This window comes from Eumetopias jubatus, unplaced genomic scaffold, assembly GCF_037043125.1.
Source record: "Eumetopias jubatus isolate StellerSeaLion01/CBP00866 unplaced genomic scaffold, mEumJub1_p1.0 scaffold_11, whole genome shotgun sequence".
Taxonomy (NCBI): Eukaryota; Metazoa; Chordata; class Mammalia; order Carnivora; family Otariidae; genus Eumetopias; species Eumetopias jubatus.
In genome coordinates this window covers 113,641,875-113,663,706 of record NW_028274817.1, presented here as the reverse complement: position 1 = coordinate 113,663,706, position 21,832 = coordinate 113,641,875, and the positions used below count along the sequence as shown (strand labels likewise).

General features: G+C 43.3%; 1 protein-coding gene and 1 pseudogene across 2 annotated transcripts in view; one reads left to right on the top strand and one right to left on the bottom strand.

The window, feature by feature from the left end:
- The window catches only part of NHS (NHS actin remodeling regulator), a 344,262-nt gene that overhangs the window by 3,331 nt on the left and 319,099 nt on the right, over positions 1-21,832 (top strand). The window lies entirely within an intron of this gene.
- Positions 1,964-2,287, bottom strand: LOC148163137 (P antigen family member 3 pseudogene; annotated as a pseudogene).

Sequence of the window (21,832 nt, the reverse complement as noted above, 5' to 3'; positions counted from 1 at the left end):
GTGAAGTCACTCTGGAGGCAAGTCTGGAGGCTGGTAGACCAGTTAGTGTGACTGGTGATGGTGGTCAGGACTAGGGAGGTATCTATAGGGACCGTGAAAAGTGGTAGGATTCTGAATTGATAGGATTTATTAATTGGTTTGGGTATAACGTATGATTGGAAAAAAACAATTATGGATGACTTCTAGTTTTGTTTTGTTTTGTTTGTCTTAAACAACTTGTAGAAGATGGTACTATTCCCAGACATGGGTAAGGCTGGTGGAAGAGTGGATATTTGTGTGTGTGTGTGTGTGTGTGGCATCAGTAGTTTTGTATTTTTGCCATATTAACTTGAGATGCCTTATGTGTCTTAGACAATTAGATGTGTGGGTTCTAAGCTCAAGAGAGAGGGCTCAGACTGGAGACATGAGTGTGAGATATATGGGTAGAGATGGCTGGCGGGCTGCTGAGCTGGTGGTGGGGGGACGGGCTGCTCTTACATGATTACATTGATTTTTCTCAGTGTGTGCATAGTGAGGTCCTCAGCTGAGATGGTGTTGGTAATGTGAGGAGAGAAGGCTGGGTGTTAATGTTGTCTCAGGGAGGGAACATGGATGCAGTAAGGAGGTGTAGCAGGATTACCTGGCTGTGTTGAGAGCCTTCTGAGATTTATGGTCATAAACTTGAAGTACGTCCAGCTTTTCAGTCACTAAAACCTGAGACTTTGGGATTACTTCATGAGCCTCAACCCCAAGCCATTCATCCTTAGACATTTTAACGTCATTGGCTTTTTGGTTGCTGTTGATTGTATTTGTTACTGAGTTTTAAAGTAAGTTTTCTAATGAACTTTAACATTCCTATAGAAAAGTGCAGAGACCGTGAAGGTACTGTTTGGTTAATTTTCACAAAGTGAACAACTCTTGTAACCATCACCCAGATTGAGAAATAAAGCATTACTGTATCCTGAAACATCCTCCCCAGGCCTTTTTACCAGTCACTATCCACCCCCCCCAACAAAGGTAACCACTATTCTGACTTCTACCCACCTCAATTAGATTGTCTTGGTTTTGAACTTTATGTAAGTGGAGTCACATACTATATACTTGTTGGGTGAACAGTGCTAGACACAAAATTACGTTTGTAAGATTCTTCCATGTTGTTGCATATACAGTAGATTGTTCATTCTCATTGCTGAATAAAATTATGCATTGTGTGCATACTCCACAATTCATTGATCCATTTTCCTGATGATGGACATTTGGGTCATTTCCAGTTTAGGGCTACTGCCACAAACATTTTTTCACATGTGTTTTGATGAGCTGATGTATCCACAGCTGTTTGGTATATATCTAAGAGTGGAATTGCTCGAGCACAGGGGATGGATATGTTTGGCTTTAGTAGCTACTGCCTACCAGTTTTCTAAACTGGTTGTACCAATTTATACTCCCAGAAGTGTATGGAAGTTCCAATTGCTCCACATCCTCACCAACGTTGGTACTTTTTTTTTTTTAAATTAACATATAATGTATTATTTGTTTCAGGGGTACAGGTCTGTGATTCATCAGTCTTACACAATTCACAGCGCTCACCGTAGCACATACCCTCCCCAGTGTCTATCACCCAGCCACCCCCTCCCTCCCACCCCCCACCACTCCAGCAACCCTCAGTTTGTTTCCCGAGAGTAAGAGTCTCTTATAGTTTGTCTCCCTCTCTCGTTTTGTCTTGTTTCATTTTTCCCTCCCTTCCCCTATGATCCTCTGTCTTGTTTCTCAAATTCCTCCTATCAGTGAGAGCATATGATACTTGTCTTTCTCTGATTGACTTATTTCGCTTACCATAATACACTGTAGTTCCATCCACGTTGTTGCGAATGGCAAGATTTCATTTTTTTTTCCTTTGGAGGAAGTTTGTAAAACTTTATTGAGAGAATTACAACAGTGAAGTACCCTGCATAAGAGTAGTTTCCATGTTTCAGCTTGTCCTGGTTTAAATCTGGGCTAGTCCTTCACCTGCTTCTGGCATTTTAATGGGCTCTCAAAAGGGTAGACTTAGCCTCTTGACATCAGGGTCATCTTCACTTATACCCCTAGCCTTTGCCTGAAGCAGCGTCTGGAGATCAGCTTCCAGGTCCTGTCCTTGAGCCACAGGTCCTCCCTCAACTTCTTTCCCTTGATCAGGTAGAATATCCTGACTCTCAGGTGGTGCCTCCTTTTGTTTCAGTTTCTCATCACTGGGTGCGCGGTGCTGGTTAGACCCTGGATCATCTTTTCTTTGTTTGGATTTGGATCTGGATCTGACTCGGCCACTCATAGTTCACCCAGTTGAATTCAGCTGGTGAGAAAGCTCACCGCAGAGAGAACACGACTGCCTCGATGGATCTCAGCTTGGCTCCGGCAAGATTTCATTTTTTGATGGCTGCATAATATTCCATTGTACACACACACACCCCCACACACACACCCCACAAATCTTCTTTATCCATTCATCTGTTGATGGACATCTAGGCTCTTTCCATAGTTTGGCTATTGTGGACGTTGCTGCTATAAACATTGGGGTGCACGTGCCCCTTCAGATCACTACTTTTGTACTTTTGGGGTAAATACCCAGCAGTGCAATTGCTGGGTCATAGGGTAGCTCTATTTTCAACTGTTTGAGGAACCTCCATACTGTTTTCCAGAGTGGCTGCACCAGCTTGCATTCCCACCAACAGTGTAGGAGGGTTCCCCTTTCTCCGCATCCTCGTCAACATCTCTTGTTTCCTGACTTGTCATTTTAGCCATTCTGACTGGTGTGAGGTGGTATCTCATTGAGGTTTTGACTTGGATTTCCCTGATGCCGAGTGATGTTGAGCACTTTTTCATGTGTCTGTTGGCCATTTGGATGTCTTCTTTGCAGAAATGTCTGTTCATGTCTTCTGCCCATTTCTTGATTGGATTATTTGTCTTTGGGTGTTAGTTTGATAAGTTCTTTATAGATTTTGGATAGTAGCCCTTTATCTGATATGTCATATGCAAATATCTTCTCCCATTCTGTCCATTGTCTTTTGGTTTTGTTGACTTTCCTTTGCTGTACAAAAGCTTTTTATCTTGATGAGGTCCCAATAGTTCGTTTTTGCCCTTGCTTCCCTTGCCTTTGGCGATGTTTCTAGGAAGAAGTCACTGCGGCTGAGGTGGAAGAGGTTGCTGCCTGTGTTCTCAAGGATTTTGATGGGGATTCCTGTCTTACAGTTAGGTCTTTCATCCATTTTGAGTCTATTTTTGTGTGTGGTGTAAGGAAATTGTCCAGTTTCATTCTTCTGCATGTGGCTGTCCAATTTTCCCAACACCATTTGTTGAAGAGACTGTCTTTTTCCATTGGACATTCTTTCCTGCTTTGTTGAAGATGAGTTAACCATAGAGTTGAGGGTCCATTTCTGGGCTCTCTATTCTGTTCCATTGATCTTTGTGTCTGTTTTTGTGCCAGTACCGTACTGCCTTGATGATGACAGCTTTGTAATAGAGCTGGAAGTCTGGAGTTGTGATGCCACTGGCTTTGCTTTACTTTTCCAACACTCCTCTGGCTATTCGGGGTCTTTTCTGGTTCCGTACAAATTTTAGGATTATTTGTTCCATTTCTTTGAAAAAAGTGGATGGTTATTTTGATAGGGATTGCATTAAATGTGTAGATTGCTCTAGGGAGCATTGACATCTTCACAATGTTGGTTCTTCCAATCCATGGGCATGGAACGTTTTTCCATTTCTTTGTCTCTTCCTCAATTTCTTTCATGAGTATTCTGTAGTTTTCTGAGTACAGATTCTTTGCCTCTTTGGTTAGATTTATTCCTAGGTATCTTATGGTTTTGGGTGCAATTGCAAATGGGTTCGACTCCTTAATTTCTCTTTCTTCTGTCTTGTTGTTGGTGTATAGGAATGCTACTGCTTTCTGTGCATTGATTTTATATCCTGCCACTTTACTGAATTCCTGTATGAGTTCTAGCCGTTTTGGGGTGGAGTCTTTTGGGTTTTCCACATAAAGTATCATATCATCTGCAAAGAGTGAGAGTTTGACTTCTTCTTTGCCGATTCAGATGCGTTTTATTTCTTTTTGTTGTCTGATTGCTGAGGCTAGGACTTCTAGTACTATGTTGAATAGCAGTGGTGAGAGTGGACATCCCTGCCGTGTTCCTGACCTTAGGGGAAAAGCTCTCAGTTTTTCCCCATTGAGGATGATATTTGCTGTGGGTTTTTCATAGATGGCTTTTATGATATTGAGGTATGTACCTTCTATCCCTACAGTCCGAAGAGTCTTAATCAAGAAAGGATGCTGTACTTTGTCAAATGCTTTTTCTGCATCTATTTGGTACTGTCTTTGTAACTGTAGCTACACTGGTGGGTAGGTAATAAAGTTCTCATTGTGGTTTTAATTTGCATTTCTCTGATAGCTTGTGAGATTGAACACTTTTTCATATATATTTTTGGCTCTTTGGATATGCTGTTTTGTTAACTGCCTGTTCATGGCCTTTGCTCTTTTTTCAGTAAGTTTTTTTGTGCCTTTTATAATTGCAGGTGTTCTTTATATATTGTGGATATGCATCATGTGTGAGCTCTAGATATTGCAAATACCTTCTGTAACTCTGTGGCTTGCCTTTTTACTCTTAGTGTTATCTTTTGGTGAGCAAACATTCTTATTTTTATGTAGTTTGGTTTATCAGTCTTTTTCCTTATGGTTAGTGTTCTGTTTGCTCTTAAATGAATTCCTCACTGACCCCAAGTTCATAAAGATATTCTTCTATGTTCTAGACTTTTTTTTGTTTTGCCTTTGTCCTTTACATCCGTGAGTCGTATGGCATTGATATTTGCAAGTGATGTGAGGTGGGGGGGGGTTAAGATTAATTTTTTCCTTATAGATGCACAATTAATCCATTGCCACTTCATGAAAAGACCATCATTTCTCCATTGCACTGCAGTGACACCTTTGTCCTCTATTGAGTGGATTGATTTTATTTTTTAGCTGATATTGAGTTCTGCTATATGTCAGGACTTGTGCTAAGATATTTATATGAATTACCTTATTTAATTTTCACAATAACTCTGTGAGAGAGGCACTGTTATTTTCCAACCTTATAGAGGGTTAGCAACTTGCTCCAGGTAGCAACAGCTAGAAAGTGCTGGAGCCTAGAACTAGGATCCAGGTCTGAGTCCACAAGCTATGTTCCAAGCACTAGATTTTTCTCCCATGCACTGCCACACAAATCCAGGGGAATTACTGTATTAAAATCAGGGCCCTTCTCAATATGCTTCTGTCCCTGTGACAGGCTCCATCTCTTGCTCTTGTACCCATTGTCCCTCTCTGCCTTCTCCATCTATTACCCTAATCCAGTCATACTGAACTACTGGGTGTTCCCCAACTTGCCAGGCTTTCTCATTCTTCGTGCCTATGTATATACTATTCTTTCCTTCTGGAATAGTTCACTGGTTAATTCCTACTCATTCTTTGATACTCGGCCAACACATCATCTTCTCCGTGAAGTGGAACCCGATTCCTTGCCTACCACCTCCCCACCTACAAGTTTTCTAGAACTGTATGCTAACTGTTATCATACTTTTCTCATTCTGAACAGCAGACTGTGTTATGCTCTGTCTGTATTCCTTCAGCCCTCCCCTCTCATGCTGAAGGCTGCTGACTATAAACTCCTAACTCTGCCTAGGGCTTTTTCCCCTTGGCCAGTGGACCATGGTTGGTCTTGAACAGAGGGAAAGCCAGAAGTGCCAGTGAGCTAAATGCCCCTGAAGCCATAGTCAACCAATGATGGATGGGGCACTGGTGGATGAATGCCCCAGTTTCCTTGCATGTTGCACGCCATCTCTCAGGATTCCCAGTAGGACTGAGCTCTAGCTGCCCACAGTGCTGACTTACTTGATAATATTCTGTGTATTCTCTGCCGTCTATTCTCCATCTCACTTTTTCATATACCTGTGGGTGGTTCATGGGTCGCCTTCCACAGAAACTACTTGAACTTGTACTTGTACTCATAGGATCTGGGGGAACCCAGACCAAAACAATCTGTTTAATTTTTGAACTATGAAGGCAAAGACCTAGGGCCAGGCGTATAGTAGAGGTGATGTTTCTCACTCTTTTTCCTTGAACTGTGTACCCCAGGATTATTATATTAGCCACATGCCCGGCCCCTCCCAGATGCTCTCCAGTGGGTCTTCTTACCCTTTAGAGGATCTCTTCAGTGCTTCATGGGTGAGAAGGGACATGGAAGGAACTCAAGTCTACTATGATGAAGACACATCCGCTCAGTTCTTCAGTGTTCAATTGGGCAGGCTTTGAGAGTACTATTTATGGTCCTATGGAATAGGGTCAGTGATGGCCCCAGGAAATCCAAACTCCCTATTTGTGACGCATAATTTCAGCCAGAGCAGACACAGAAACTGCTAAACCCAGAAAGATACTAGGAAGTAACACATTGGGTGAATCCATCATTTTGGGCTCATATGGTAATGCTAATCATGGGATGACCCTTTCCCTCCCCCATTCTGTTCGTTCTACCACTTGCAAAACCCCCTTGTAGTCTGGTTAATGTGTTTGTGGTTTTTTTTTTTTTTTTTTTTTTGGATGTTTGAGTAACTGTGGTTAGATTTCTTTTCCTCCTATCTCTGCTCAGTGAGCCTCTCTGATGCATTACGTGAGGAGATCCTAACAGCTCCGTTGAAAGCTGCTTTTAAGTCCATCATGGAACAAGTAAGAAGAAAGCAATCTTTCAGAGGTTAATAATTCATGGTTGTAGTTTCCTTATAACTAGTAACAGCAACACATTTCCTTCTAGACTTTTCTTCTTGTACTGGATTGGGCTTTTAAATCAAAACTGCTAAACTACTTTACCTAGGAAATCCTTGAGATTCTTTGGGGCTGATAATGCTAAGACAGTAACAAAAATTTCTTCCTGTTTGTGGAGGCCTTTCCCACATAATGCCATCAGGAAAGTGTAAATTCCACATAAGCTCTCAGAAACGTCTCGAGTCTCAGAGCTTCTGGTCTACCTTTAATGGGCATTACCTTTAAATTGCAATGACATATGAAATCTCTCCTATTGTCCAAGATTCTTAAGGAGTCATTTGACTTCATATAACACTTTGAAATTTTAGGGACAAGACAATTTTAAACGTAGTTGGAATTTTATTTTGACAGCTCAGTTTTTTTTTTTTTAAAGATTTTATTTATTTATTTGACGGAGAGAGACACAGCGAGAGAGGGAACACAAGCAGGGGGAGTGGGAGAGGGAGAAGCGGGCTTCCCGCTGAGCAGGGAGCCCGATGTGGGGCTCGATCCCAGGACCCCAGGATCGTGACCTGAGCTGAAGGCAGACGCTTAGCGACTGAGCCACCCAGGCGTCCCTCAGTTTTTTTTTTCTTTTGTTACTTTTTACGTTAAAACTCATGGAACATGAGATTTTGTAGGACACTCTGTTAAAAAATCATGGGAAGAGTATGCCTGGAATAAACCATCAATCAATCACACAGATACCTGAAATTTCTTTTTTGCATCAAGAATTCCTCCTAGATCATATCCTAATAATAAGTGAAATAATGAGGTAGGAGTGGTTTCTCAATGTAAGGCTCCTAAGGTCTAAATTTGTGGAAACAAGGTTTTGGAGAGCCCTTCTACCAGCCTGCAAGGCCACAAAGGGCAGAGAGCCCGTCTGGCTCATCTTTGTTGAACGACTGAGACAGGCATGGTCAATTTTTGTTTCTGACATTAATGTCCATCGCTCAGTTCACTAATGAACATGAGAAGGTTTGTGTGTCCTGAAATAGGAATCTGAGGACCTTGGCATCCATATGCTGAAAGATTACTGATGAAGTACCTAAGTCCTTGAATGTGAAACTAACCAAGAATAAAATGGATTTCACAAGAGTTGGAGAATCTTGGATCCCAGAGTTGGGAAAGACCTAAGCATCTACCAAATCCAGCCTCCCGTCCAGGGTTGCAGAGCACAAATGGATCCATTCCTTTCTTGGTATGGATGCCCTGCTAGGACTAAGGTGGCCCAGGGGCCCTTGCTGTTTTAACCATCACACGACGTTGTCGCTGCATTATTGCCTTTATGGCCTGCGACTTTGCTTTATAGCAGGCGGTTCTTTTACACGAGGTCTCCTCTGTTCCATTGTGCACTTGGTATTTTGAACTTAAATTTCACAAGACTCCCCCATTGTCTCTGTTAAATTGAATCTTGCTTGCTTTGCTCTTTCATTTCCAATCAGTGGTGATGGCTTAAAGTCTTGATTCACTGTGTCAGCTGTTGCCCACAGCATTTTGCTCTCTGCAGACATCATAAACATGGTTCTAGCCCATCATCCACATCTTTGATAAAATGATTGTTCAGATGGACTCAAGGCCAGAGTCCATTGGCCGGCAGTACTAGCAGTGTCCCTCCAAGTTGACGTCTGTTCATTGACATTCCTTGGGTACCATTGTTGCAGCAGTCACAAACGTACCCCCCACCTTCCCATCCAAACCACATTTCTCCACCTTGCCCACAAGATCTGTCATCATGAGCAATTGTCAGATGGTTTGCTGAAATCAAGATACCATATGTCTGCAGCATTCCTTTGATCTCCCAGTCTAATAACCCTACTCAAAAGGGGAATGAGGTTAGTCTGGCTCAAACAGGACTTGCTTGCAGCCATCAGAGGGGCCATTTAAATCTTCTTGTATAGAATGGATAAAGAGTTCATTTTGGGGAATCTGCTTTGGTGTTTTGGCCATAGAGTGACTGCAGCCTCAGACTGCAAGGGGATTCTTTGGGTCCTAGGGTCCATTTCTCTGACTCCAGAGTGCCTGCTTTGTAAAAGCAAGAGAATCAGAGTCCTTATCTCTTCCTTTTAGGATAGCTAGTGAGAACTTCATGTCCTTGTCGTCTGTTCCTTAAGGAAAGGTTTGGGATTCATGACCTTTGGCGTTTGCTTAGGCTCAGTTTGAGTAAGGTTGGCAGGTGTCCGGTTTATCTAATTGTTGAGAAGCAAGCGAGAATGTGGCTAAGAGCGTGGGCTCTGAAGTCAGACCACGAGGGTTCAAATCCCAGCTCCACCCCTTCACAGCTGTATGACTTTGGACAATTTTCTGAATCTTTCTCTTTGTCTGTTATGGGATGGAGATGAAAGCAGTACCTACCGCATCCAGTTGTCATCGGGATGGAAGGAGTCAGGGTGTAGGGGTGCTGCGAGCGGTGCCTGGCACGTGGTGAGCCCCTGCTAATTACTGGCTCTTATTTTATTGCAGCTATAATTGGATCATGCCGAGTGGGAGGCAAGCATTAATTTTTTCCAAGTAGGTGAAACCTGTGCCTAAATCTGTGCCATGCCGGGTCCGGGGAAGGAGACAGCCAAGCAAGTCTGCGCGGTCAGACAACTCCTAAAATTTCGGTGCTCTTTGTGCGCTCTTTTTGTTATGCAGAGAAGGAGAGAAGTAAAAAACATTTGACCAGCCATCTTACCATTTAGATTCGTGCATTTCTTCTCTGCCAGGCACTGCTGTAGGCACTGGAGTTTCATTAGCAGAAAGTTACCAAGAGCTTTCAGTGGAGGGAGACAAACCATAAAGAACAAACATAATACCTTTCAGGAGATTACAAAGCATCTTAGGAGGTGTGTTCTGGGCAACAAGAAACTAGAGCAGGGTGAGGGCCAGCCAGGGGATTGGCCCGGGGTTGCTGTTTTCAATGGTGTGGTCAGGTGGGCCTCATTAAGGAAGCAGCGTCGGAGCGCAGATTGGAAAGAGGTGACGGCGTTGATGATGCAGGCAGCTGGAGGGAGAGGGCTCTAGCAGAGGGAACCTCTGCGCGGAGGGCATGCTTGGCTTGGCGGAGGGAGGGCAAGCGGGCCGGCGTGGTGGATGTAGAGTGAGTAAGGAGAACAGGGGGAGGAGAGGAGGCCTGGGAGGTGGGGCAGAGGGTGGCTCATGGAGGGTCTAGTAGGCCTTGGTGAAGATTTTGCTTTTCACTCTGAGTGAAATGGGGACTCATCGGAGTGTTTTAAGCCTAGGAGTAGCATGATTGAGTTAGAGTTGAAAAGGATCACGTTGGCTATTGTGATATGAAGAGGCTGTACGGGGTAGGGTGGGGGGGTGGAGGGGGTGGGGGGAGAGGCACGGGTAGAAGCAGGGAGGGAGAACGAGTGGGAGGCTGTGGCAGTTTTGCCCGCTGAGAGGTGGTGGTGGTTTGGCAGAAGTAGGGAGAAGTGCTTGGATCCCCCTTAGAGCTGTTGACATTTTTTGTTTCATGTTTTAGGGCTAGGCAATGCAACCCGTATAGAAGGGCATAACATTGAAAAGGAATGGAAAGCTCTTCTCCCCTCTTACCCTGCCAGACTTGCTTCAAAGGAAACCATGTTACAACGTGTTGTACTCCTTCTAGAGGAGCACAGGCAAATTCTCACATACATCTAACACCTTTTGTAAAGCCGCTTCTGAATGTCCAGGAAGTCAGCACTTCTAGAGTCTTGTTGATTAATCTTATTTTGCCGTCTTGGAAAAATTGAAAAGGTGTTCTAATACTCTTTTTAAAAAAAAATCGAGGTCTAATTTCCATATGATGAAATGTACAGCTCTCAGGTGTTTAGTTTGATGAGTGTTCACAACTGTGTTCACCTGTGTAACCCACACCCCCCATAAAGCTAGAGGCTGTTCCCTCGCTCCAGATAGATAATACTTGTTGGAGTTAGGAGAGCAGTGTTTGAGCTCTAGCCCCTACCGAGCCTGTTGTATGACTGTGGGCATGGAAGAAAATGTTTCCACGGGAGCTTCGGGATTCTCCAGTAGGATCAGACTGAGAACTAGTGACTCCATGTATAAGATTTTTTCTTTTTTAAAGATTTATTTATTTATTAGAGAGCACAAGCTGGGGGGGGTGGTTGGGGAGGGAGGGAAGGGTGGAGGGAGAGGGAGAGATGGAGAATCTCAAGCAGACTCCCTGCTGAGTGCAGAGCCCAATGTGGGGCTTGATCCCACAACCCCAAGGTCATTGACCTGAGCCGTCACCAAGAGTCGGATACTTAACCGACTGAGCCACCCAGACGCCCCAAGATTTTCAAGACAAATTGCAATGGTGGAGTTCTCTCACTTTGGTCTGATGGCCCTGGCTGTTTAGGACAGTGTGGTGCTGAGCTTTAGCGAGGATCTGGGACAGGGATAAGAATCTGGCCTCAGAGGCCCCAGGATTAACTTAGAAGTAGGAGTTTTTCTAAGATAAAGCTAAAATAACATTTTCAAGGACATGAAAAAAAAAAGGAATGTGTTCATCTTAGGCAAATTTCGAAGTAGCAGGGAATACTGATTTGTACATGTGTTTTCAGCAGATGCTGATGCTTGAAGCCTAGATGGAGGATGAAGAGAGTTTTTTTAAAATCTGATTTCTGATTATTCCAAGTGCATTTAGGTTTGCGAAATAAGAAGCCCTATTCTGGAGTTCAGCTACTCTTGATTTTTAATGCTAGACATCTGAGGGATGGAAGAGCTGGTTGCTCTGAGGAGGGATGACAGCCAGTGAGACATAATGTTCATTAGAATTTAATATCAATATTTATGTTTCTCTCCAGCATGCATCTGGACTCTGTTCCTGGAGCCTGTACTTATATTTTAATAATGCAAGTAAAGCTGTATTTTCCTTTTTAATTTCACATCAGAGTTCTGCCTCAGCCAGCCCCCTCCTCACCCCTGCAGTGCTTTAACTGCAAGATGGCGCAGGTTTATTGAGAGTTTGGTTCTAGGGATAAACTTCAAGGGGGGGGAAGTGCGGCACGAATAAATACCGCAGAAATCCTTTTCCATGAGAAGTCATAGGGCTTTCTGCTTCACAAACAGGAGTGATGGATGGACGGATGCTTCAAAGTTTGGGGCGATGTGGGGGAAGGTGAGCAAACCAAGCAGAGACCCTGAAAGGTTTCTTCAGAGTTTCACTTGGGTTAAATGCCTTCTGTGTGAGACAAGAGACGTTGGAACTCTGTTCAGGTATCAGATGTCACGAGTGCTCATCTGGCAAAGTTTTAGCCTTTGCTAATTAAAACTCATCCAATCGCACGAAGAAAAATATATTGCGTAAGGTTGCTGCTTGTGTGGCTTTATTTTAACTCTTTGCCCTATACCCTGAGACCAGCGAACTTCAGGCTGGTGATAGTGTGGGAAGAGATGGTGAGAAATGGAATTCACTTCCAAATTCACTTGAGTAAAGACAGTGAGCAGGGCAGGCTATTAAGAGTATTGGCTTGTCAATGTAAATTTGAAGCCCTTTCAGGTTTTCTTGATTTGTCAACTCAAATGTTTTAATGGCTGTTGAGTGAAGGAAAGTAAACAAAACAAAACAAAACGAACTAGAGAGTCTTTCCTCTACTTTTTACCTTGTACTTTGTTTTCTTTCCAAGTTGCTCTGTATGCTTTTCTTTGGCCTTCAGCTTGGTTGGATCAAGCCCTGCACTTAGGAAGCTTAGGTTCAAGGTTTGCCCCCGAGGGACTGGAATTTTGTCATGATCACCGGCTGTGTTCCTAATCCTGGTCACTTTTCCAGTAGAAGTATATGTTGGCCTTTGATTCTCTCAGTTCCACTACTTGCCAGCTGTGCAATCTTAGACAAATTCTTCGTTTCTGTGCCTTAGTTTCCTTATCTGTGAAAGGGGGACACTATTAGTACTCACCGTGTAGAATCATTGTAAAGAAGAAGTGAGTCCATCCATGGAGAGCACCAGCAACGTGTGGCACATAATAGACTACAACGTGTGTGCCATGGGTGCTATTATTTTTGCTACTGTTTTATCATCATTATCAGGGGCCTGGGAAAAGGAAATAGGTATAAAAATGGATAAAACTCAGTCCCCGTGGCTCCTCAACCAGTGTAAATATTCTGGTCAGCTGGATGTGTGGTAAAAATGAGGACAGAAGAATGCCACCCTGTTTTCTGGCTTGGCTGGCCTAACTCATGTTGTGGAGCACTGCAAGAACAATTTAGCATCTGGCAGCCATTAGGCCCTCATTCTTGGGGGGTGTGGACTTCTGATGGTGGGGAAAGGCCTGGCTTAGGATGTGTGCCATTGTGGAAGTGGTGTCGAGTGTAGACACCCATGCCCTTACTTTCTGGAACTGCCTGTGTCTTCTCCCATAATGACATGTCCAGGGCTTTGTCCTCTGCTCATTGTACTCAGGCAGTGGAGCAGCCAGCAGAAGAGAGGAGATGATAGATTTGGGTAGACCGTGCCAGAGAACGCCTGAGGTGTTCATCAACTCGTCCCTTTTCTTCCAGGCATATCGCCAGACTACATTTCCCAGCTTCCCTTGCAGTTAGGTTGAACCATGTGACTGAGTTCTGTCCAATGGCTGTGGAAGGGATAATTGCCTCACCCTAGGATGGATGTATAAAAACTCCTGCGTAATCCTCTGCGGTTTCTTTCTTCTTCACTCTGCTGGCTGCATGCAGAGGGTTCAGCAGAGGACTCTGAGGCCCTTAGGGATGGTAGGGCAACCAGATGGGAAGAGCCCAGGTCCCTGAATCACCACATGAGAGGCTGTCTGCCAACACCCGATTGGATTGTACATGAGGGAGAAGTAAACTTTCATTGTTACGTTGAGGAGCTGTTTGTTACGGCAGTTAGCGTTAGCAGACCCTAACACAGAAGTACAGTGCGGGGAGGAAAAAGGACTGCTCTTCCTGAAAATGCACAGATGTTGAAAGCACTCCCAAGTATTTGGTGTTCTTTAACTAAATAAAAGAGGCACTAAACTGTAGGATCTTTTTCTGAGAGACATAAAGAGTTGCTCTGGGTGACCAGAGCAGTGTGGCAGCTTTCTTCAAGTAAGGAAATGGGAATAAAAACTTGTTGACAGAGTTCCAGTTTCTGGAGAAATGTTGCTACCTGGAACCAAAAGAATTCTCTCTCTCCCCCCGCGTATAAATGATATACATATATTTGTAAAACTTTAAAGATCTCATTATAACACAAATACAGAAATGTGCACAAATAGTAAGTGTACAACTCAGGGAATTCTTACAAATTGAGCACACTTCTGTGGTCAGCACCTAGAACAAGAAAAAAAACATTTGCAACCTTCTAGCAGTGTTCCTGTCCAGTCATACCTTCCCAAGGGTAGTCGTTATCCTGACTTCTAACAGCATAGATTATTTCAGCTTATTTTGGAATCATACATCATGTGCTTTTTTTAATATCTGGATTTTTTTTGCTCAAAATTATATTTATGTGAGCCATTCATGTCGTTGCATGTAGCTGTAGTTTATTTTCGTTGCTGTATAGTATTCCTTTCTATAAATATACCATGCTTTAATTGTTCTACTTATCAGTGGGCATTTGAATAATTTTCAGTTTTAGCTCTTTTGAATAATGTTGCTATGAACACCCTAGATCCTGTCTATTGATGAACATACCTACACATTTCTGTTTGGTAAAAACTCCCTACCTTGTAATTTTACAAAACTTTCTCCCTCAGTAAGATATTTTGAGGCTATGACAGTGACTGTTCTTATTGCTCGTCCTTTGACCTCTAGACTAGGCAAAAGTTTTGCTCTGTTTTTCTCTAAAGATTATCACTGATCCTCAGTGGCAAAATTTTGATGCCTAAAATGGAAGAAATGTGATCTACTTAAAAGGACCTTTCTTGCCCCTCTTTTTAAATTAAAGCATAGTTGTGGGGACTTTTGATTCTCAAACAAGGACTCTTAACAAAGCCATGTTTCACATCACTTGCAAAGTCCATGTAATCGGAGTTTGACGTTGGAATGCTGATTGGCGCTGCTTCAGCTCTTCCTCTGTGCGAAGGAGAATCCTGTCAGATGTTCAAATTGCTTCCTTTCCTTGGATTGGGAATGGTGGAGGCAGACCACTGAGTTCTCTAATCACTTGGCTGGATTAGCCTTAGAGCTATGGAGCGTTGCCTTCTCTGATTGCCCCACCATCAAGGTTTTATGCAAAATTGAGGGAAAAACAGAACGTTTCCTCAGAAGGACAAGAGACAAAGAAGAGGGGAGGCTTTTCTGTCCCCCGAGAGGGTTTCTTCTGGGTCTCTGCTTTCAGGGCCTTGGATATCTGATCCACAAAGTAGCAGCCCTGGCTAGATGGGGCTTTGTGGATTCTGGGGGTTGAAAAGGCCTCAAGCAAATTCTAAAACTGCCCCTGAGACTTTCTTTCAAACCCCTGACCTAGGCTCAGCTTCCCAGACTCCTTTGCGGAAGTTTGAGATCCTGGGCTCAGTGAGTGGTGCACCTGCCCTGTGCCCCAGCCCCAGAGGCTTCCTCACTGTTTGGTCTGAAGTGACCATGACTGGAGACTGAGGGGTGAATGTCTCAGTCCAGCCCTCCCCTCCAAGCATTCTGGGAATATCTGAGACCTCACTGAGGGCCAGGCAGCCCCATGGCTGCCCTGTGTTTTGGTGGAATGTTGGGTTCACTTCGGGTGTGAAGGTGTGTGAAGCCTTTACAGTGAAGTCTGAAAAATGGCTGTGAGAAGCCCCGGGGGACCCTGCTGCAGTGTGACACACAGCTGGGTCTTTGAGGGTGGGGTTTTATAATAAATTTGAACATGGCTTTAAATGTTACTATACTTTGCTTCATTCCTTTTCCTGACTAGAGGATAGGTGAGCTGATTTTTCCATGAGGAGACTGCTTTGGACCATTAACCAGATTTTCTTCAAACATAGAGGTGACTTGACTTTTGGCTTTTAAAAACCAGAAGCCTTGTGAGACAGCTCTGTGAAGGCAGGAGTTGCAGGTGCGGAGTGGGGGGCAGAGGATATGCTTTTCTTGACTCACCAGGTGTGAAACGCAAAAGAGCTTTATGCCAGAACAAGAGGCTTTTAAGAATCCAGACTCACTCTGAGGACCTGAGTATCTCTTGCTTGTGGCAAGCGGCCTTTCTCTTCTGTGGGCGCCGCTGAGACCACGGTCTACAATGTTTTTTTTTCTTCACTCCTTTGAGTTTTTGCTGTAGCCAGCTCTGCCCCGGGTTTCTGGAAGGTGGCCGAATTTTTGTCATAGATGACTGTTATCAAGGGTATTCTTTCGAACAGGTTCAGGTGGGCATCAAGTAAATTCAAGCGTGCGCGTGCGCGCGCACACACACACACACACACACACACACACACACACACACACCCCTACGTCACCTAACATTTATCATGTGACTGCTTTCTGCTAGTCCTGTCTCATGTTATTTCACAAGCCCCTCAAAAGTCTGTGCTGGAACTATAGTCTTTTAGTAGATGAGGAAACGGAGGCTTGGCTAAGTGGCTTTGAGACCACACTATTGAAACTTTGAATCCAGGATTCAGTGTGGCTCTTGTCTGCAGTTTCCATCTACTTTACTCAGGTGCTCTTGGTACACACTCCCCCTCCTACCACCTTAGCACCGTGGGCTAGCCTTCTGCCTCCCAGTTTACGATGGGGAAACGGAGGTAGAAAAAAAAAAAAAAGACCCAAGGACAGTGTCCAGATGGGTCCTTGGATGCTCAGAAGGGGTGGGGTTGGGACCTCTGGATGAGAAAGCCACGGATCAAGAAGTACCTAGTACGTGTCCGGCAGGGGCACATGGCTGGGTTAGATGGTCGCGCGTGTGGTGGGGCAATGTGGCGGCAGCCTGTGTGGCGGTCACTAAGTTGTAACCTAATCGTTCGGGGGAACGCACTGATTGTATAAAATACGTTGTTTGCTGTAGCAGGAGTCAGTTTATACATCAAGGCCTTTACTGGCTAAACCCAAAAGATTCACCTCACGGATACAGAGGCTTATTTTCTAGCTCAGGGGTCATCCTTCTCTCTTCTGTAATGTGGCTTGAAGGCCGATGTAAGTTAACTGTGGGTGACCTCAATTCAGATAACTAATCACCCCAAATTAAAATAGATTGCCTTTCCCCCCAACTTAAATAGGCCAAAATAAAAAACGTGATGATGATCAGGTTTGGGGGGTGGGAATGAGGATGGGGCGAGCATAAGGGGGCTGTTAGATGCTGCTGATGGGAGTGTGACTAGGTATACATTTTTGGGGAGGTAGTTGGCCTTTATGGAATTAATGCACAAAAAAATTGTACACCAGAGATTTCACTTCAGAATTTAGCTTAAGAAAAATCACTGGAAAAGTAAAAGAATGAATAGATGCTTTACCACTGCTTACGATGAAGAAATATTGGGAATATCCTAAATGATTAATAATAGCAAATTGGTTGACAAGCAACATTACTACAAATTGGTACAGTGAAATACTCTACTGCCATTAAAATGGTATAAATGGGTATTTATTGACTCCAAAATATGTTTGTGATACTTTCCAAAGTCCAATAGACTTGCTACCAGTCTGCAGATTATTGTGTTTATTAAGATATAGGAATATAGGGGAAAATGTCTGGAAGGATATATACCAAGTCAGTATTTTTTTTTTTTTTTTTTAAGAGAGAGAGCAAGCACATGCAACCAAAGAGAGGGGCAGAGGGAGAGAGAATCTTTTTTAAGATTTTATTTATTTGACAGAGTGAGTGAGCACGAGCAGGGGGGAGGGGCAAAGGGAGAGGGAGAAGCAGGCTCCCCGCTGAGCAGGGAGCCCGATGCGGGGCTCGATCCCAGGACCCTGGGATCATGACCTGAGCTGAAGACAGATGCTTAACCCACTGACCCACCCAGGAGCCTGGGAGAGAGAGTCTTAGGCAGGTTCCACGCCCAGTGTGGAGCCTGATGTGGGGCTCGATCCCATGACCTTGACATCATGACCTGAGATGAAATCAAGAGTTGGATGCTTAACTGACTGAGGCACCCAGGCGCCCCATGAAGTCAGTATTTTGAAAACATGTTTTGATCATAATCTGCAGTGAGAAATACATTTTACATTTGTGATCCCAGTAGATGCATGTAGCAGGAGCATTAGTTTTATTGACAGTACTTGATTTTCTCTATGTGATGCATTCTGATACATTTTTCTTTTCTTTACCATTTGATCTTATCTGTCCCTACACTATTCTACTTCATTCCAATTCTCCTCTTCTTTTTTCCGTTCTTCTGTTTCATTTTTTAAGATGCTGGTCATTTGAGAAGTGGGGGTTCTTTTTTGCTTCTCTGTGTTACTTATGTAATACAAAGGCTAATGAACATTTTAAAATGATGTAATGATTCTATTTAAAAACAAGTTGATACCCTGCAACTTTTTAGGAATGTACTGATTGTATAAAATGAGATGCCTACTCTCCTCCATAATTATTGGGCATTCAGAGTGTTCTGGGAAACTTAAAGAACATTATGGCAGGAAAAATATATCCATTGAGACACATTATTTAAATAATAGAATAACAAGAAAATGAAACATGACCTTACCTTTTTAAACTCAAAAACTCACCATGCATCCCTGCTTATTGCTTTACTCCACTGATGTTGCATCAGTTCTCTGGAATTTATTTATATTTCTGTTCCAGATTGCATTTTTTCATGCTCATTCCCCACCTTAAAAAAGAAAAAATGGATATTAAATTCATCAGAGTACTTTCTGGCCAGATTATCTTGGCTTACAGTACTGTCAAAGTTAGCCTCCTTTAAAGCTAAAGATGATTTTAAATAGAAGGTAGTCATTAAGAACTTAGAGCAGGAAGCAGAAGCTTTACGGGAGGACAGGAGGAATCCCTGGCCTGAGCCAGAACACTTCTCCGTGGGCTTCCTGCTCTCAGCACACAGCTGGAAATCTGCAGCCCCGGGGGCCCCACCCGCATCAGGGCCCCCCCCGCAAGCAAAGGGGCGTGGCATATGAAGTGAGTTTTCCCTGGCTCTTCTCTGGGGAAACCATTGATGGACAAATGGGACAGAGATTTCTGCAGAAAATTCTGTTGGTGTAGAGTCCAAGTAAATCTGAGCACATGTGCCAACTGCAAAGAGTGGGGAGGGTGATACATTGGGTTGGTGCTGGGTACAGGCTGGCTGGCATTTTCAGGGTAGGGACACGGAGAGAGAGGCTTCCTGTCCTTGAAAGGAATTAATGATAGGAAGTCTCAGAAAATAACTGGGGTTGCTTTCCAAGAGGTACTAATTTAGTTACTGTTGTTTTAGACTTTTTGCTGAGAGTAATCTGACAAAATTGAGCATGTTATGTGGAGCCCGGACCTTCTGCTCAGGGAGAAGGCTAAATTCATTCTGTCTTTGAAACATTGTGAATTGCATGTCAAAGTTATTCACATGCCTATTTATTTATTCATTTATTATCCAATAATCCATGTGGTTATTGGTTGATTCATTCATTCTTTCATCCACCCATTCATCCGGGCATCCACTTACATGGCATGTCTTGACTTGATGCCTTGTGTTGAGGGGCATGTGGCAATCATTGGGGTGGGGGAAGGAGCTCCAAAAGAAGGAAGAAGAGTTAATAGTTGAGTTGCTCACAGTCTGCTAGAGTGGACAGATAAGCAAACAGCTAATTACCACATAGTGTGGGCAGTGCTACCAAAGCGGCCAACCTGGCTTGATTCATGCAAAAGTAAGTGTCCCCTTCAGGCCTAGAATCATGGAATGTTAGTCTGAAAGAAGCCTTAGAAAAACTGAATGGCACGGTGCTTTCCAGACTTTATCCACAGCTTGCTGGGGTGCCATTCCAGGGAGTGGAGGTGGGAGTAGGAGGGAGGAGTGAGAGGAAAGCTGAACAGATGGGGTTTAGCTTCCTCGAGAACCAGAGCAGGTGCCTTTTCATCTGTTTCATATGCTGAGGTTCCTTGTGGAGTATCATTTGAGGAAAGGCATTGTCCGCTTACTGACATTTACAAAGCACTGGGCCAGTCTACCATCTTTCCTTGTTTCTCTGGTTTAACAATTGGGGCCCAAAAAGGTGAAGTGATTTGCCCAGAGTTGTGAAATTGATTAGTTAAAAATCCAGGAATAAGAGCTGGTCTTCCAATTTATGTGGACATTACTTCTGTATCAATCAACTTTTGCTGTGTAACAAAGGACCACAAAACTAAGTAGCTTAAACCAACCACTATTTAGCCCACAATTCTGAGATGGCAATATGGGCTAGACCCAGTTGGGTGGTTCTTCTGGTTTCAGCCAGGCTTGCTCATGTTGGTAATGAGTTGCTGGTCAGCTGGAGAGTCACCTGAGAACTAGCTGGGCTAAGATGGCCTTACATTGGAGGGGTGGCTGAGCGTCAGCTAGGGTAATCACATAACTGAGTCTGGAATCTCTCATCATCTGCAGGACTCCCAACATAGCAGGGAAGTGTGCATACGCTCTTGAAGGCTAGGCTTGGAGCTGGTCAAAGCAAATCGTAAGACCAAGTCAGATTCAGAAGGTAGAAAAAAAAGACTCTACTTCTTGATTAGAGAATTGCCGAGGCGTATGGATCCAGGAAGGGGAGAATTGTTGCCCTTTTTTGCTGTCTACCCCAAGAATACTAAGTTGTTACCATGTCTCCTCTTCTTAATTTGGGCATTGGGAAAATAGATGTTTGAAACTGCTGTGTCATTCCAAAGCCATCTTTGTCGGAAGACCACAGTCATGGCTCTTTCTATAAACCACGAGGTCTCTCACCACTTGAGCTTTCGAATTTTTTGTGTTTGAGACAGATGGTATGTACTGCTTGTGGTCGGGACATTGTACCTTGAGAATATCCCTACTGTACTCCCAGTCACAGTCTTCATTAGTAGCCCTTTCCATAGAAAGGCCCCTTCAGCTCTTGGTCATCCTAATTCTTTTAGATGCCTCTGAGGGATGAATTCATCCTCATCATTTCCACAAACATTGATTGAGTGACTTCTAGGAGTCAGACACTTAACTAGATATTGAGGATACAAATATGTCAAAGGTGAGCCCCTACCTTGGATAATTCACAGTCTGGAAGGGAAGGAAGAAAGGTAAACAGAGTAATACAGTGAAATACGATGGGGAAGAGGGCTGGAAATGGATTTCTTTTCAGTGGTCGTCATTACCTTTTAATAGAGGGTGCCGTCACATGATCATCTATCATCTAAATAGATGCAGAAAAAGCATTCAACAAAATTCACCTTTTCATGCAAAAGCACTTAACTAGGAATAGAAGGGAACTTCCTCAACCTGATAAAGGACATTTATGAAAAACTCACAGCTGACATCATATTTAGTAGTGAAACATTGAATGCTTTCCCCCTAAGATGAAGTACAAGACAAAGCTGTCCATTCTTGCCATTTCTATTTAACATCATACTGGAGATTCTAGCCAGAGCAATTAAAGAAAAAAAAAAAAAGCATTCAGACTGGAAAGGGAGAAGTAAAATTATCTCTATTCACAGATGACATCATCTTGTATATAGAAATTCTTAAAGAATCCTCACACACATAAAAACTGTTAGAACTAATAAATGAGTTTAGCAAGCTTTGAGGATACAAGATCAATATACAAAAATCAGTTGTATTCTATACATTAACAAGGAACAGTAAAAAATAAGAGAACAATTCCTTTCACGGTAGCATCAAAAAGAATAATATACTTAGAAATAAATTTTACAAAAGTACAACATTTGTATACTGAGAAGTATGAAACCTCATTGAAAGAAAATCAAGAACACCTAAATAAATGGAAAGACATTGCACGTACATGGGTCAGAAGACTTACTATGTTAAGATGGCAGTATTCCCCATGTGGATATGGAGGTTCAGTTCAATCCATATCTCCCAGCTGACTTTTTTGCAGAAATTGACAAGCTGATTCTAAAATTCATATGGAAATGCAAAGGACCTCAAAGAGCCAAAATGATCTTGAAAAAGAAGAACAAAGTTGGAGGACTCAGACCTTGCAGTTTCAAAACTTATTACAAAACTACAGTAATCAAGACAGTGTGGTAGTGGCATAAGGATAGACAGATCAGTGGAAGAGAGTTGAGA